Below are 15,546 nucleotides of genomic sequence, written 5' to 3'. Positions count from 1 at the left end.
GAAGACTGATGCAAAGAAGGTGTTGAGTAATTCTGCCTTTTCTTCATCCCCTGTTAGCATTTTGCCATCTTCTCCACACAGTGGCCCTATCATTTACTTCTTCTTTTTGCTGCGGACATACCCCAAAAAGCCCTTTTTATTGTTCTTAATCACTTTAGCAAGCCTGAGTTCATTCTGCGCTTTAACTTTTCTGAATTTACCCTTACACATGCTCACTATTTGTTTGAATTCCTCTTTGGTGATTTCCCCATTTCTTATACATGTTCCGTTAAAAAGTTAGCTCAGTTGAAAGAGATAAGAATGTCTGTCTGAGTATGCCTGGCTTTTCCTTTCCATTGTATAACAAACTCTAGGAGAACTTGGTCACTCCTACCTAAGGATCACACCACTTGCACTCCATTAACTAGGTCATCCCTGTTAGTTAAGATCAGATGTAAAATAGTTGATCCCCTTGTTGCCTCTTCCACCATTTGGACAATGAAACTGTCTTCGAGGCAAGTGAGGAATTTGCTAGACCTTGAGGATTTGGCTGAGTTTGACTTCCAGCAAATATCAGGATAGTTGAAGTCACCCATCACTACTGCATCTCTCCTTTCTGAGCGTGTAGTCATCTGTTCTAGAAAGACATCGTCCAGTTCCTCCATCTGACTTGGGGGTTTGTAGTAGACTCCCACAAAAACACCCCTGTTGTTTCCCTCCCCTTTAATTTTTATCCAGATGTTCTCCTCCTGGTTTCCAGTATTGAGGTCCTGGATCTCTTCACTGGTGTAAATGTCCCTGACAAATGCTATTCCTACTCCTTTCCTGTTTGGCCTATTTCTCTTGAAAAGGTTATACCCCTGTATTCCTACTTTCCAATCATGAGACTCATCCCACCAGGTTTCAGTATTATATCATATTTGCTTGGCTGTGTTATGCAAGTTCATCTTGCTAATTTCCCATGCTCTGTGCATTAGTGTAGGGACATTTAAGACCATGTGTTTCCTTTATTTGCTTCCTGTGCAAAAATGTTTGCCTCCCACTGTTGGGTCCTTGCCTTCTTCCCTCTATGACAGTTTGACTATTTTCACCAGCCCTTTTGCCTTCCAGAATATTGTCTCCCTCCCCCACATAACTCAGTCCAAAGTCCTCCTGATCAAATTTTTGAAACTATTGGCAAAAACGTTTTTGCCAACTGGCGTGAGATGCCAGAAGCCCCCCCTCATGGAACCGCAGCCCATGATCCAAGAATCCAAACTGTTCTTGGCGACACCATCTACAGAGCCAGTTGTTTACATCTGCTATTTTCTTCTCCCTTCCTGGACCATGCCCTTAACTGGGAGAAGAGATGAGATAACAACATGTGCATCCATCTCTTTCAGTTTCCTACCTAGAGCCTCATAATCCCTTATAATATTCTGAAGGCTGTGCCTTGCAGTATCATTATTCAGCTCTCATAGAGAAGCTAAACCGTAAGTAAGGGACAGTACAGTTATATCCTACAGATGATTTGATTAGGTGATCAAGGAGATTATTGCACTGTCTTTCCTCCCAGCCTCAGCGCAGGGTGAAACTTTTGAAAACTTTGTAGTAACAGGTGTTATCGCACACTTCTGTACCCAGTCTGGAGGCACCATGTACCCAATCTTAGCATCCTGTACCCAATTTGTACTTCTCTAGTATTTTTTGAAAGAATATGAGTTTCCTATGCTTTGCAAAGTACAGGAGAAGTATGGATTGGGTACAGGATGCTAAGATTGGGTAAATGATGCCTCTGGAACTGGGCACAGAGGTGTGTCATAACCCCTGTTTTTAAAAAGCTTCAGCCCACACTGAGGCTGAAAAGAAAAGCAATGTGATAATCAACCTTGAAATCATCTAATCTAACTAGTTGACCACTCATCTCTATTATTACTTTTCAGTCAAATGACCTTTGGTTTTCTTAATTTTGAAGTGTTGATATTAAGGGTCATTAGTTTCAGTCCATCATAAGCCACCATATAAATTAAATTTAAAATACCACATATAAATAAATAGGAAGTAGAACATCATCATCTTTTGAAGTCCTGTAACACTCCCTCAGAAAGCTATGAGATCTTCTTCCATCGCAGAAAGAGGATTCCAAAATCATTGGTTTTTAAACAGAAATGTAAGCTGAAGATGAGAATTAAATAAAGGAAGATTCCAGATTGGAAATGTCCAGAATGGTTGAGGAAGTAGTGGTACTGCAATCCTTCTTCTCATTTCGGCTTCTAATGGGGCTAGGTAAGAAATTAGCATTTATTTATTTTAATATTTATTTCTTGAATGTATATGTTGTCATTATCCAGAGATAGGATTCAAGGCACCATGCAAAAAGATTAAGCTAATATAGATTAGATTAAGCTAATATATTATTATACACAAGTCATTGAAAAATATTTTAAAATGGTTAAAAGAATTAAAAACAACTTCAAAGCATAATTGCCAGAGAAATACTTGAAATAAAGCACACCACTTCACACAAAGAGTACTGTACTATAATTAAAATTTAAAGGCTTGCCTGAATAAAAATGTCTTCACCTGCCGGTGGAAAGAAAGCAAGGAGAGGGCCAAGTGGATCTCCCATGGAAAGGAGTTCTACAGCCTGGAGCAACCACCGAGAAGACTCTCTCCTTTGTCTACACCAAATGTGCCAAATGAAGGTGGTGAGACTGAAAAAAAGCCCTTATCTGCAGATCTTAAAACTGAGGCTGGATTATATAAGGAGATACAGAGCCTGTACATACCGGCCTGAAAGGCCGGCTGGGGGGTGGGGGTGGGGTGGAGTTGGGGCGTAGCGTCTCCATGATGCACACCCTGGCTCTGCCCACAGGGTGCCATGGTGCACATGCCGCCCAAAACACAACAGCACAAGTGCCCCTCTGGCACTGCATACCCATGATGCGGCACCACAGCTACCGTACCCTTTCCAGGGCATAAAAAAGAAACATTTTTGCAACTCCTTTTCATACCCTGGAAAGGCCAGATCGGGGCCGTTGCATGCAGTTGCCGTGGCCCCAATATGGCTGAAAAAGGGGTGGCTGGAGGCCACCCTTTCAGGGTTGTTTGGACCCAAGCCATAGAGGGCTTTAATGGCCAAAACCAGCACTTTGACTTCTGTCTGGAAATGGACTGGTAACCACTCAAAGTGTTTCCAAAGGTGAGCCACATGATCCCTATAACCAGCCTGGGTCAACAGCCTGGCTGCAGCATTTTGGACCAGCAGAAGTTTCTGGAAAGTTTCCAAAGGTAGCCCCATGTAGAGTGGGTTATAGTAGTCCAAACATGATGTAATCAAGGCATGTGTCACTGTAGCTAGGTCTGATTTCTCAAGGAACATATTTTATGTAATTTATGTCAATGAATGTATTTTTATTTTATTTTAATGGACTGAGCAATTTTACACTTTTAAAATGGATATACAAAATGGAACATAAATATCCATGGCTGTTTTCAAGTTATCCCATCAAAATTTGCATATATGCATTTCTGTACAAACTCACTCTGACACACACATTTCAGAACAGATTTATCCCCTGACACCCACTCCAATTTCTGTGGAGACTCAATTGCCCCGAGTGCAGTTTTTTCACTTTTGGCATTACTTCTTCAGAGAGGCATGCATGCTCCGCAGACATGCATTTCCATCCAATGGAGACTTTAAAAACAAACAAACACTAACTGCTGTGCAAATGGGATAGAGCAAGCTTGCACTTGAAAATATGTGAACAGTATATAAACCAAAGGAAAGAAAAACACAGTCATTTATTTTCATTTCAAGATGGAATCTCAAGGAAAAAAAAGGCAAGCTTTGCAAATGAAAGGCATGCTAACCTCAGGTGAACTAATCATGCATATTTTGCTAAGAATCTTGTATATACCAAGCCTTCTCTCACAAACCAAGCAGGTTTTGAAGTCATCATCCCTTAAAATAGTTCTGGTAGAACTTTAAGTTCCCACCCCGAAATTGGATGAAGTGCTACTTTTAAAAGAAATAATGCTCAATTTCAGCATAAGTACCAAAGCACCATAGCAGTCTGTCAAAAACCACAACATTCTTCTGGTTTGTTCAATTTTTAAAAAAGAGTTTTTTCTCTCCCCTGATCCCCCAACTTGAGGCCTACAATATCATCTGCTGTCAATACAGAGAGCCAGATTCATCCATGCCAAACCAGGGTTCTTCTAGTTTTCCTTGTATGGATAGCTGGTTCTGTCCAGGTGCTTCAATATTAACAGTCATTTAATATTTATCTTTGATTTCCATTTAAAGTTTTATAACCTAGCTGGCTCATCACACCATATTCTACTTTGTGTAGCTCCTCATCTCTTTTTGCCTTTTCCAAAAGGACACCACTACTCAGGTTTTCCAAACTCCTCAATACTTTTTTAAATTTTATCACACCATTCACACAGAAAGAGTAAGAGAAAGTGAGTCCAGGCACCAGAGTATAACCTACCGGAAAGACTTCTCACAGTCCTCTTCCTCTTTCTAATTCCACCCAGGAGAAAACTGCAGACTAGCTGCTTCTTCCAAGGAGACTGATGCAGTATGACTAGTTTGTAGTCCATTTGAGTTGTGGAAAGGAAATGCAGGGCAACAATGAGGGAGAGACATCTGCTCAGACCAGATGAGCTGGATGAAGCAACAACACACTTGCTAGCCACTCACCTGCTTAGCAGCTGCCAAAGGAATAGGTTCCTACAGTGATAAGATCCTGTGGCTGACAAGAATTCATAATGTGGTGGAACAAAAGGAAGACGACACAGCTACATGGAATTTGCCTCTGTGAAGAAACACTGTACACTTCTCTTTCATCCTGGATAGCCTGCCAGCCCTTTCATACTTTTAGTTAGAGGAAGAAAAAATAGAACTAAAGTTTTGCAGGAGGAATGTTTTAAAATTAGTATTCTTACAGTTTAGCATTTTAAGAAATCATATATGAAGAGAGAGATGAAAGCATAGTCAACTGGCTATTCCAGAACTTATGGTACTTGTGGTATCACAGACAGATTCTCCTTGTAATTATACCCCTGCTTCCAAACAGCAGACACATCATCTCAGGAAGCAGTGGTTACAGCCATGCTTTTGAGAAGGCATACTGCTGTCCTGAAGCACCCTCTAGCCATGATAACAAGAGATGTTTTGAAAGTACAGAGCAGCAAGATTACTTGGCTCCAGCGTGCCTATTTGTTTTTATTTCAAATGACATATCCAGCTCTTTGCTCCAATTATGGTTTTGTGCATTATATTACCAACTTCTCTCTTCTAGTCCACTCACAGTGCTATCATACATTCCATGCCTTCTGCATAAAAGGTCTAAATTGGCACTTCTGTATTTTCCCTTTCCAGCAAATAAACACACAGAGAGACATAATTTGCTGTTAAGGAGAAGGATCCCAAATAAGCAGCATGGTTGAAAAAAAAATTATCAATGTAGAGTGGGGGGAGAAGATGTGGCAAATGGATATAAAAGCCAGCAAGCAATTAAACTGCACATTGTACACATAGCCTTTCTAGGTGGAGTAATTCAGATCTCCATTGTTAAACACAGCATCATAAATTGCTCAAAAGATCTAGCATTACAATATGTGAACCTGAAAATAGAAACAGTAAAAACATTTTTGCACCACCCTACATAGGCCTAATCCTGCCTCCTGCTTTGCACAGTGGCCAAGCAGATACCTAGAAGAATCCACAGCAGGATATGAGAACAACAGCCTTCTTCTGCTGTTGTTGTATCAGCAGCTGCCTCTCAATCTGGAGGCAGTACAGAACAATCATACCAAGCTGCATTAGCAGTGGAAATGGCATAATAGACTATCATTGTTGTTGATGTGCCTTCAAGTTGTTTCCAACTCATGGAGACCCTAAGGTGAACATAACATGGGGTTTTCTTGGCCTTCCTCTGAGGCTCTTGCTTGCCCTAGGTCACCCAGTGGGTTTCTGTGGTTGAACAGGGATTCAAACCATGGTATCCTAAATCCTAGTTCAGCACCCAAACCACAACACCTTGTTGGGTCTCATAGACTGTCATACTCTCCAGCATTTCACAGATGTGAAACTAGGAGGTGTGTGGTAAAGCAAGACAAGAGTGTGGTAAAATAACAGAAGAGATTGAGGGAAAACACGCAAACTAGCAGGGACTGCACCAATTTGATTCTGCCTGAAGTTTCAAAGACGATAGAGTTTATCACACAACACTTGCAGGAATGAGGGGGAAACATGTGTTACCTCATAAGAGAATGCCGCTGGGAGTCCCCAAGCCGTTCCCCAGTTGTTCCATGGCAGCCGATTTTGAAGAACAGTTCAAAATTGTCCTACAAAATCAGCTGCCAGGAATGGCTGGGGTATGGCTTGGGGACTCCCGGATGCATCGGCGTTGTTCTCCCGTGCGGTAACACCCATTTCCCCCTGTTCTGTGCCATACCCGTTTCTACAAGTGCTGTGCGATAAGCTCTAATATTCCACCCCCTTCCTGTCAATTTCCCCTGATGTGTTCAACTAATTAAGTATAAACTATAGAGCTTATCGCATGACACTTGCAGGAACAGCAACAGAATGGTTAGCTGAAGTGGCACCAATGCTAGACCATAGTAAGTGACAATTATTAGGCAGCCACCATGAGGTAAGTAGGCAGGACAGGACCAATGTGGCCACATGTGGGCCACAGCCCATCTGCTCCTCATCTCCAATTATATTTTTGAGCTGCTCTCCTGCTCTCCGTTTTTCTTTCTTCCACCTTCTCCTCAATTGTTTGACACTTACAGTTGGCACATTGCATACTGCAAGGCAGAATTGGGTGGGCCACATGATTGCTGGCTGCTGGATGCTTCTAGGCCTAATCAGGACTGACCATTGCTGCACCCAGGTTGTTAGGCCATATGGACCTTGTAGCTGACTGGGCACTGCAGTTTTTCACCTGTTGTCTACTTGTTTTGTTGATGTATGGGGTGGATCTGTGCAGAACATTAGTTCCACATGTTTAGCCTTTATCCTCTGTGGGCTATTATTTGGCAATTTCATCCTTGCTCATTTGTCATCAGTGCTGGTGGGGCCCAGGCCTGTAAGCCTCAAGACCAGGAGTCTTGCAACAGCATGGGATTCAGAAGACTAGGCCACCAGCCTACTTTAGTCACTTTGGGACATTTGTTATTGCATTATGCATCTTCCTTTGTAACTCCCTCTTTAGATCCTGAGACCCAGAAGTGTGGAATGAGTCTCCCCTTGGGGCTGGCCTGGGAGCTTTGACCTTATCTGACTCCTGTGACTTGAGGGTGGGGTTCCTTGGGTCTACCTTCCAATAGATTCCAGATAGTTATTGGGTTCCCTTTGAGGATCAGGTGATTTGCCCAGACGAAGGCTGAAGAAGAGGTCACCTGATCCTGCACTAGGTAGCTCCTGCTTCTTCCTCCTTTCCAGGTTCAATGCAGTTTAAATACGTTCTAGTGGTCCATATTTCAATATTTCATATTTCTAGTGGTCCAAATAAAGTGATCCATAGTTCATCCCAGGTTTCTGTGTCTGGTTTCATTAATCTATAATGAGAATCATTATCAGCAATGCATATCCATGTTCTGTTTCCTCCAAAATATGCATGTTGGTGCATACATTTTCTTAATACATTCAGCCCTCAACATTCATGGGAGTTAGGGGAACAAGACCTCCACAAATCTAGAAAAACCATGAATAATCCACTGCCTCACATGAAAGCATGTTAAAGGAACAGGTGGGTGGGAGAAGAGGAGCAGGCACATATGCTTCGCTGCTTCCCTCACTCTCTTGTCCCTTTAACTGGCTCCCCACCCCTTCCCCAGTGGGATAGCTGCCTTCCCCAGGCAACTATCCTACCAGGGAAGGGAGAGGAGGAGCGATTGAGGTCCGCCCATGCCTTCCCAAGTGGGATAGGCACAGTAGGGGGAAGATCACTCCTCCTCTCACTTCCCTGGTGGGATAGCTGGCTATGGGAAGGGGCAAGGTTGGCACACACACTTTCCCAGCTGCTCCCCAAGGAAAAGCCCGAGAAAGAGGCGTAGGAGTGTGTGCACGCACAGTAATGACTTCACGACCTCATGAATAATCAAAACCACAAGTGTCAAAGTTGTGAATGTTGAGGACAGACTGTAGAGTGGGCCCTTCCCATATGCGGGGGATATGTTCCGGACCCTCCATGTAAGGGGGGGAAGTATATGCTTGAGACCCATTGAAAACAATGGAGTGCATGTATGCAGTGTGGCGCGTGAGCAGTGTGGCGCGCGTTTTTCCCATGCTGCGGCTTCAGCATATGCTGAAAGCCGTGTATGGTGCAGGTGGTCACATTGTATAAACATTGTTGTGCACATTTGGTGAGTCACAAAATAAAAAAATTCTGAATAGTGGAGATTTTGGCACACAAGGGTGTATTGATTTGCTGAAAGAAGAAATGGGAAAATTTCTGCCCACACTACTCATACTGGACTGGATACCCAAAATTCAAAAGCAACCACAGGAGAGGCTCTGGAAGAGTCAAGAGCTGCCTCAGGGTCCTAGGCCTACACAAATAAATAAGCCAACCACTGATTTCGTCAAATCATATCATAGAATCTTAAAAGCTAGAGGAAGCTTCAAGGGCCATCTTTCAGGGTTTCTGTCATGCATTCCTGAAATATGCCCATCCAACCTTTGTTTAAAGACCTCCAAAGAAGATCTTCAAGTTAGCATCTTCAAGTGGGATAATCTTGTTCCAGAATTCAGTCATGATATATTTTCCCCTGCATTCATAGGTTGGAAACATAATTAACTGGCTAGTGCAGTTTCCTACTTGTACTGGCACTTCCACCAGCCTCATGCCAAGTCAAAACAAGTGCCAACAGAGGAATACTTAATTTTGTTTTAGATCTTAATTCTGTGTTATTAAAGTTGATTGCAGAAGTAAGGGTGGGGACTTGGCACTGCTTGGCACTTTGAAAATTAATTAAAGTTCATTGTCAGAAAAGGAAGATAAATTCATTGTTTATTCAACGCATTGTTAATTTTAACAACAGAAAACTCTTAATATGGTGAGCGTCATTAACTAATACATTAGTTTTGAAAACAAACTTTACAATATACTAACAATGGCATATGATCATTTACCCCAGTTCAATTTTTCCCTCCTATTGGCTTCTTAAAAGTGCTCATTTTGTCATTTTAAAGTGCCAGCTAGGTGATTTATAGATTTGTTTAGACAGCAAAAGGTTGGGGTGATGAAGCCTCTCGCAGGATGGAGAAGGCTGTCCTGTTCAATTAAATTTAATCACTGATCTGCATCTTTTTTCTTTTCACCCCCACCAACATATAAACTCCTAATTCATCCCTCAAACTTTGTGAATTATTTGTTTGAATTGGAAAAGTGAATAACGAATTATTTCAGTCAGAGGACACTGAGTCATTGTAATATAAGAAGCACAGAAACTAGTGCCTACAAAAATTGGTGAATTAAGTATGGAATTCTTAATTTAAAACATATATTTGAGTTTCCCTGAATATATGCATTTTTGGCTCTGTCAAAGAACTTCATCCTCTACCTCCTCACACACTCAGAATCAGGCAATTTCTATAGCATTGTTTTGCATGCAAGAGCCAGGATTGCCAATTTCAGTCATTTCCATCTCTAGTTTTTAACAAGCTTAGTACTCTTCAACTAAACTCTTCCTCTTGGGACCCCATCAACAATGCATAGCAAGGCAAAACTTCTTGTCTATTGCACCACAACAATAGTGAGTGTTGTTAGCAAGCAACTTTATTCATGAAACCTAGTTGGAGAAAAGGGGTTAAGAGTTAGAAATGTTAAATTTAAACAAATTAGTTCCGTGTTGTTACAGTGAATGCCTGCTAATTCACAAATTAATATTAAGCTTAATTCTGGAGAATTGAGAAAGGGGTAATTCATTAGCACACAACTAGTTGGATTTAATTAGCTCTAGGTGCAGAGGGGATAAAGAGTTTGGCCTGCCTTTTTCTCAATTAGCTCTCATAGGAAACAATTATAAATTTTTTTAAAAAAACAATTGACACTTTTCAAAAATGTAACATTATACAGAATTATCTCCAGAATTTTATGCACAACTCAGTACAATCGAATCGAACCTGGACCTGCCAGGTTGAATTATTTATTTATTTATTTATTTATATACCGCTATTCCAAAGATCATAGCGGTGAACAGCAAGTAACCTAATTAGCAAGTTAAAGACTGTGAGCTGTTGCTTACTTGAGTGTCATCTCCACCTTGTCTGGGATCCATCAAGTATTTGCAGAGTGCCCCAGACAAGCATCAGTCCATTGAGATTTGGGAGTTCATAATTCATAGCTGCTTCATGGAAGGTTCAAAAGGTACAGACAGTATAGCCTGAAGACTCTACTGCATTTGTTGATTACAGGGATTGAACTCCTTGACCTAGAAATCCAATTTGAGAGGATGTATTATAGAACTACAGGGAGAAGACCACTTCCCACTTCACCCCATTGGTGGTGTCCCCTAATTTTTAGCCATCGGCCTCCCTTTGTATCATCTTTTTTATTAAAGGAAGTTGGCATTCTTTGGACATTTTCTGTAAGGAGTTACTGAGTTCATTCCAGCAGAATAGCTGATGGGAAGCTGTTGGAAGAGCTCCAAAGTCCTTTCCTGTGAGACAGGGAACACATAAACAGAGTGATAGAAGGGAGTTTTAAGCAGGATATAGGAGACACATAAAGACAGATACAAGTTTCTAGGAACAGGAGGTTATTTGTGTGGACAAGAAGAAGGCTAAGTAGCATTTAGTGCTCTCAGCTTTCCCTGTATCAATTAATTTCTAAGATTTTTTTTTCACATAATTCACACTAAACCTGTACAAAGTTCTTCCCAGGAAGGCTCATTTAACATTGACCACTTTACTCTTTCAGAACCAGGTTAAGGTCTTCTGGAACTTTGTTTATAATAATTTTCATCAAATGGCTGTCTTTACATTGAGATTTTAAAATACAATAGCATACTATTCATTGACCCATTGTGGTGTAATGGTTTGACTGCTGGACTAGGAGAGCAGGGTTTGAATACCTGTTCAGCAATGGAAACCCACTAGGTGATCCTGGGCAAGCCACACTCTCTCAGTCTGAGAGGAAGATAAACCTCTTCTGAAGAAATCTTGCCAAGAAAACCCCGTGATAGGTTCACCTTAGGGTTGCCATAGGTCAGAAATGACTGGAAGCCATACAACAATGTGTATTAATAATTTTCTTTTACCGCAGGAGTGGGCAATTTGTGGCCTCCAGGTGTTGTTGAACAGTAATTCCCATCAGCCAGCAAAGTTGATGGGTGGTGGGTGTTTTTATCCAACAATATCTGCAGTGCATAAAATTCTCATACCTTGACTTGGTAGATTTAGAAGCTGTCCTGAAAGAATGTAGGCTACAAGAGAAGATACAAAACATTCTTAAAAATGATTAGTTTTTGGACAACAAAAAAGCAATATCCATTAAAATGGCCCAGAGCAGATAGATTAAGCCTGGGAGCAATCCCAATTGGGCCTCATAGATCCAGTCTCAGGCAAAAACAAACACAAATAACGTTTTCCACTGTAAGATCTTTTGCATGCTTCCAAATACGTGGAACATAAAGTACATGGAAAGCAGCTCAGCTTAAAGGTTCCCCAAAACTGCTGAAATTAAAAGAAAGCTAAACACACTGAATTCCCTCCATCAGGAATATTGTTTTAGGGAAGACATCAATAGATAGGAGTGAGGAGGATAGCAACTATGTTTCTGCCCAGTTATTTTGATTGAACTGAATTGGTTAAAACACCAGTCAAATGGCCTGTCACTATAGATCTGCACAATGGGTGGGTAAGAGTAGAAACAACTATAAAACCTTTAATCATTGATTCATATATGTTACCTATACATATGTTATCATCAAAGACAACAGACTCTCTGAAATACTGGAAAGAACAGTGGTTGAAATTTGAATGGCCCTTCCACCACTGATTAACAACAAGAAAATAAAATTGTGACACAACTGGTATCCGAACATCTCTCCTTGTTCATTTTTTTAGTTCAGTATTATAATTGTTACACTATGGCTGACATCCTAATAGCGACATACTTTCAGTTGTGCTTGCATACATAGTTTTTTTGGTTATGACAGAGAATAATTCAGAATCTCTACCTAATATAGCTCCTTGTCCAAGCCGCCTACCTGATTCATGGCTTGGTGCCTCTCCACATAGCCTTTTAGTGGCATGGGTTGGATGTGGGGAGGATGAGGGGCCAACTGACAGGAAGAAAAAAGATTCCTATACCTGTTATTTCCCTGCTTGCCCCAATCTCTAGATCATTTCAGAACAACGGATAAAGCACTCAACCCAGTAGAGCCCTAGGAGACCCCCATTCCTTCATTGAATCAACTGACCATTTATTCCTGCACTCTATTCTTTTACCAGTTTTCAGTCCATAAAATGACTTCTCCTTTTATCTCATCACTGCAATGTTTGCTCAAGGGAGTTGTCACCGAGAACTTTGTCAAAGGCCTTTTGTAAGACTGTTGCAAAATAAAGATATCAGCCTAGACAGCCTCTACAAGTGCTGCGATTAGTCACAAAATCAGAGGGGTGTTCCTTCAAGTTGCAACAAACCTCAGAAGATACACTAAGCTTTCTTAAGAAGTTACCATCTTTGACTTTACTAGTCAATTATCAAATTCCAAGCAAGGGATCTACTCAGAAGAAGCTGCAAAAAAGAGTAAACTTTAGTCAGGCTGGCAACACCCTAATCCTGTCTGCTCCATGCTGAAAAGAAATAGAAGAGAGACCCAAATAACAGGGCTGGTTTTACACTTCTTGACAATTACATATTGCGCCTTACTAAGGAGCAGGAGAGTATGTAAAAGTTTCCTGTGAGGCAAAATGTTTTTTACACAACTCACCCCCCTTGCCATATCCATGCCAGAAGACATCTATTTCCAAACATTTCCACAAAATTAGTTATTTTTAATATGTATGCATGTGAAACACTCTCAAAATAAGACCAAGGCCACTAAGTCAGTGCTCTGTTTGGTCACCCAGAATAAGTTCTTATTATTACAAGCAGCCAGGTAATTCTCCCTTTTATAGGCCCAAATTAAACTTAGATCAAAGAATCAATATGGATTAGCCTTATAAACAATCCACTGTAAGAAGATTAAAGAGTATACCTTTCATCGACAAGAAAATGACATTTGCAGCCATTTGTTGTCTCCCTGCTCTTGGGTTCCCTTAAATATGTTTTGGGTTTCCCTTAGCTTTCCAAACGCTTATTTGGATTTTCCTCTTGAGAGTTTCTTTAAGGTCACTTTCTCTCTGTCCTCCCCAAAGAGCACCCAAAGCAACAAATATCAAACATTATTTCAATCCTTATAAAGCATTTGGAGATGTTGTTGGCCAATGGATTTGATAGTGAACTCCCCAGTATTCTGGTATTTTTAAAACAGTAAAAAAAGAAGCTTTAAATATATATTTTTTAAAAACCTAGCAGCTAAAACAGAACTGTGCACAAGGTCATCCTCTATCTGGCATTCTTGGTGGTATCTTCCCTCTCCTCTGTATCTCTTGCTAGATTGTGTGCTTTGACAGCAGTTTTTGAACATGTAAACAGAAGTCAGCAAAATAGCAGCTAAGTTCTCTTCGACACACAGAACTTTCAGTTTCTGCCTTAAGGAAAAAAATTCTTTTCTCTTCCTTCCCATCATTTCTTCCCATCATTCTCCTCCGAACAGTAAGGGCTGTTCGACAGTGAAACACACTCCCTTGGAGTGTAGTGGAGTCTCCTTCTTTGGAGGTCTTTAAGCAGAGGCTGGATGGCCATCTGTCAGGGATGCTTTGATTGAGATTTCCTGCATGGCAGGGGGTTGGACTAGATAGCCCTTGTGGTCTCTTCCAACTCTACGATTCTATGATTCTATGATCCTCTGGGTTTTTATGAGGGATGTCATTGCTCTTACTTTTATCACACATGTGGTTGTATGGAAGAGGTACTCGAACCTCTTCAGAATTGGGAAAAGTTAGTTTTGGGATGACAACACTCAGAATCCTCCAGTCAGAATGACATGTATTGCTGTCCAGAAGGGTATTTTTTCCAAGTTCCAAAACTGTCCCAACAAATCCAACTGTTTCATCAGAACCAGCTTTTATTTGCCAGGGCAATGATTCAGACTCTCCCTGCTCTTTTCCTATTGTTTTAATTTTGCAATGGCTGCAGATAAGAAAGGCATTTGTTGGTTGTCTCTTTCTCCAACCAAGTACCAAAAGACATTCATTACTAGAGAATACCCTTCCAATACCATCCTACTTATACATCTCTCCAGTCTTCCTGTTTGCCCAGACTAGCCTAAACAATGCTAGTCAATGCCTGACAAATATTTTGGCCTGAAGTATTACCCTGTAGGATAAAGGGGGGGGGGGACCCCAAAAGAGCCAGTACAGTGTAGCTGTTTGAATATTAGACTATGGCTCGAGACCAGGGTTAGAATCTCCACTCAGCCATGGAAACCCACTGGGTGACCTTGGGCAAGTCATGATTTCTCAGTCCCAGAGGAAGGTCAGGGCAAACCCATTCTCAATAAATTTTGTCAAGAAAACCCCGTGATAGGCTCACCATAAGTCAGAAATGACTAGAAGGCACACATCAACAACAAATTAGTCTGTGCACATAAAATTTAATCTTTTGAACATAGATTTTGATGCATTTCCCTAAATTACTACCCTGGATGACAAACAATGTCTTCAATCGACAACACCCTCTTTTAGCCTCAAGGTGTTTAAACTTGTGATGCTCAGAGGCATGCAGCCAAGCAGGAAGAAGAGAGAAAAGGGTCATTATCACTTCCAGTAAACAGAAATATTATGACAATTTCACACACACACACACACCAAGCCATTTACCTGTTAGAAGTAACTTCAGTCACACACTTCCTGAGGGTTAAATGAAAAGGGACAAAGGCAGCCCCATAAATAGATATTTATACCTTGCACCCACATCTCAGACTATTGGACCTTCCAGTCAAGGTCTGGGTCCAATGGGAACTCCCTTGTTGGTTCAATAGGTTTGCCTTTATTTTATTACAACAGATATTGCTATGATTTGTTTTACTGTCTTGCCCTGCCAGCTCCCCTCCCAATGTTCAAAGATATCTATCTACTTACATTAGACTGGTGGATGCTCTAACCATCAAAGTATCACCAGTGTGATGTCAAAACAGCTTATTCTCTTTTTCTCTACAGCCCAGACTGGGAGGGAGAGACAGTTTGATACATTCAGTTTGCAGCTATGTTTTTTAAAAAAGCTGCTACTCCTCTAGTACGAGATTTACTTTGATCCAGAGAAGGCTTCCCCAGCGGTTCATTGCCCATTTGGGTTTTGACATAATTTTGTACTATTTGTTCTTATATTTCCCCCAGTATTTTCAGTACTGGAGTGAGATGAGGGAAAACCTTGTATAAATGAAGCATGTTGGTTCCATGTTTCATTCTGGAACCGTTTCAGACTGGACCCTATAGTATCACTCCTTCTTCATGTG

The 15,546-nt window shown here is 41.1% G+C and overlaps 1 protein-coding gene and 1 long non-coding RNA gene across 4 annotated transcripts in view; one reads left to right on the top strand and one right to left on the bottom strand.

The window, feature by feature from the left end:
* CD36 (CD36 molecule) overlaps positions 1-15,546 on the bottom strand; it is a 103,403-nt gene that overhangs the window by 61,253 nt on the left and 26,604 nt on the right. Inside the window, exon 1 of one of the 2 annotated variants that reach the window (XM_042467393.1) lies at positions 4,458-4,480. The exons of the other annotated variant lie outside the window; for it this stretch is intronic. The gene's annotated coding sequence lies outside the window, so the exon portion shown is untranslated. Of the gene's footprint in view, positions 1-4,457; positions 4,481-15,546 lie in introns of those variants that run through there. 2 annotated transcript variants of the gene reach the window in all.
* Positions 1-15,546, top strand: part of LOC121930699 — a 47,780-nt gene that overhangs the window by 18,812 nt on the left and 13,422 nt on the right. The window lies entirely within an intron of this gene.

This window comes from Sceloporus undulatus, chromosome 5 (genome assembly GCF_019175285.1).
Source record: "Sceloporus undulatus isolate JIND9_A2432 ecotype Alabama chromosome 5, SceUnd_v1.1, whole genome shotgun sequence".
Taxonomy (NCBI): Eukaryota; Metazoa; Chordata; class Lepidosauria; order Squamata; family Phrynosomatidae; genus Sceloporus; species Sceloporus undulatus.
The sequence above is the reverse complement of the archived record's forward strand: the minus strand, read 5'-3'. Positions and strand labels throughout refer to the sequence as shown.